This window comes from Carlito syrichta, unplaced genomic scaffold (assembly GCF_000164805.1).
Source record: "Carlito syrichta isolate Samal-C Ts95f unplaced genomic scaffold, Tarsius_syrichta-2.0.1 Scaffold169061, whole genome shotgun sequence".
NCBI lineage: Eukaryota > Metazoa > Chordata > Mammalia > Primates > Tarsiidae > Carlito > Carlito syrichta.
Genome location: NW_007113157.1, coordinates 1,765 through 3,622, shown reverse-complemented (window position 1 = coordinate 3,622; position 1,858 = coordinate 1,765). Strand labels below are relative to the sequence as shown.

Here is a 1,858-nt window from a genome sequence, read left to right as displayed (position 1 = left end):
TGCTGAGGGCCCCCTGGGCAGGACCAGACTCCTCGGCCACGGGCCACGCCCACCTCCGCCACCACCCTCCATGCTGGCTCCCGGCGGGCCCTCTGCCAATCGCCTGCTTCACACCCCTCAGCGCTCCCTGTCGCCTGCTGACTCCGCGGCCCTTCCTGGCCTGGCCCTCGCCCGGCTCCCAGCTGCCACCAATCTCCCCGCCCCCTCCCACCAACCTTTGCACAGGCCACTTCCTCAGACGAGACACCCTAACTCTTGCTCACTCCCTAAAGCCCTTTTCAGGTATCACCTCCTCCAGAAAGCCCTCCCTGCCACCCCCGGCCAGGCCAGGGGCCTCTTCTCTCTGCTCCCTCGGTCACCTGTGCTACCTCTAACACCACACTGACCACACTGTATCGTGAGTGTCTGTTGACGTGACCAACTGCCCTGCCAGGCTGTGAGGGCCTCACGGGCAGAGTCTGCGTGTGATTCGTCTCTGAGGCCCCTGTGCCCACCCGGGCCCTGGCGCAGAGTCGATGCTCAATAAACGTGTGTTGACTGCATGAATGAACGCAGAACTAGGCCGTAATGCTCTTGCCTCAGTTTACCCCTTTGTAAAAAGGGGGTGATGTGGAGGTGGGCCTGCAGACGACCCTGGAGATGTCCCCTGTGCTCTAATCAAGGCCTCGCCCTGGGTGCTGTACAAGGTCGGATTACAGGTGTGTGACCGTCCCAAGAGCTGGCTTTGAGAGGTCAGCAAGGCCCCAGGACTCTCTTGGGAGCAGCTTGGTGGAGCGGAGCACACATTCCCACCTTGTGCCCATGGGCACCTTCCACCTCCATGTTGTCATCGTGCCGCCCTGCCTGACCCAGCCAGAGGGGTCCGATCAGGCCAGCCCTGGGGGTGACTGTAACCTCCATGGTGGTAGGTGGGAGAAGCCAGCACTTCCCCACCCCTTCCTCCCTAGAACCTGGAACTGGCCAAGAAGCAGCAGACACAGGGTGGGCCACGTCCTCTGGGCCCCTCCTAGAAGAGGCCCTGCCCTGAGTGTCTCTTCCAGCACTTGGGAACTCATCTTTGTGCAGAGACAACAAACCGCCTTCATTCCCAGCCTGGGGCGTGTGCCCCCAGAAAGGTCCCTCCTCCACACTGGCGGGGGCATGAGTTCGTGCATTGTCCCATTCGGGGCTGCAGCCTGGAACGACAGCACCAGAAGGATGTCCCATTGAGCAGATAAGGAAACTGAGGCTCCGGGAGGAAGTGACAGGCTCAGCACAGGTGGGGCCTGGGTTGGAGCTGCGAATGGAGGAGACAGGCGTCTGGGTTCCCAGCCTGTCTGTTTCCCCAGCCCAGGTGGGCCGTGGGCCCCCAGCATCTGGGCAGAGGGCCCGGCCTGGGTATCTATGGAGCTGGAGTCAGAGTCCTCATGTTTCCTCTGCACCTTGTCTGACCTCCCCGGGCGCCTGGCCAGCCCCTTGTCGACTGTGCCCTCAGCCCCTCTGTTTCCAGTTCCCTGCCTGGGGGGCCCAGAACCCCAGGCCACTCTGAGACTTGTGTGCTTGGGTCGGCCTCCAGCTGCATGGCTAAGTCCACCCTTGCCCGCCACTGCCCTGCCTGGAAGCAGCCTCTTCCCACGGCCACCCCAAATGCGCCATCTCCACCCATCCTGGTCCCAGACCCTCCATCCTGCACGGTTCCCCAACCGTGACCCCGCCCCTGTCCCCTATGGCCCTTCTCTGAGGTTCACCAGTCCCCCATGCCAGCTCCCACCCCCCCACGGCAGTCCCTGTCCTCTGCCTCAGACCGAGGCACGGTCCCCAGGGGAGAACATTGCCTTTACTCTCACAGGCCACCGAGCCTCAGCACTGCAGGGGCTCA

The 1,858-nt window shown here is 63.2% G+C and overlaps 1 protein-coding gene across 1 annotated transcript in view; it reads left to right on the top strand.

The window, feature by feature from the left end:
* The window catches only part of LOC103252598 (cholesterol 24-hydroxylase), a 36,290-nt gene extending 35,729 nt beyond the window's left edge, over positions 1-561 (top strand). The window contains exon 13 of the mRNA XM_021709167.1: positions 8-561. The gene's annotated coding sequence lies outside the window, so the exon portion shown is untranslated. The remainder of the gene's footprint in view (positions 1-7) is intronic.
* The last annotated feature ends 1,297 nt before the right edge of the window (positions 562-1,858 follow it).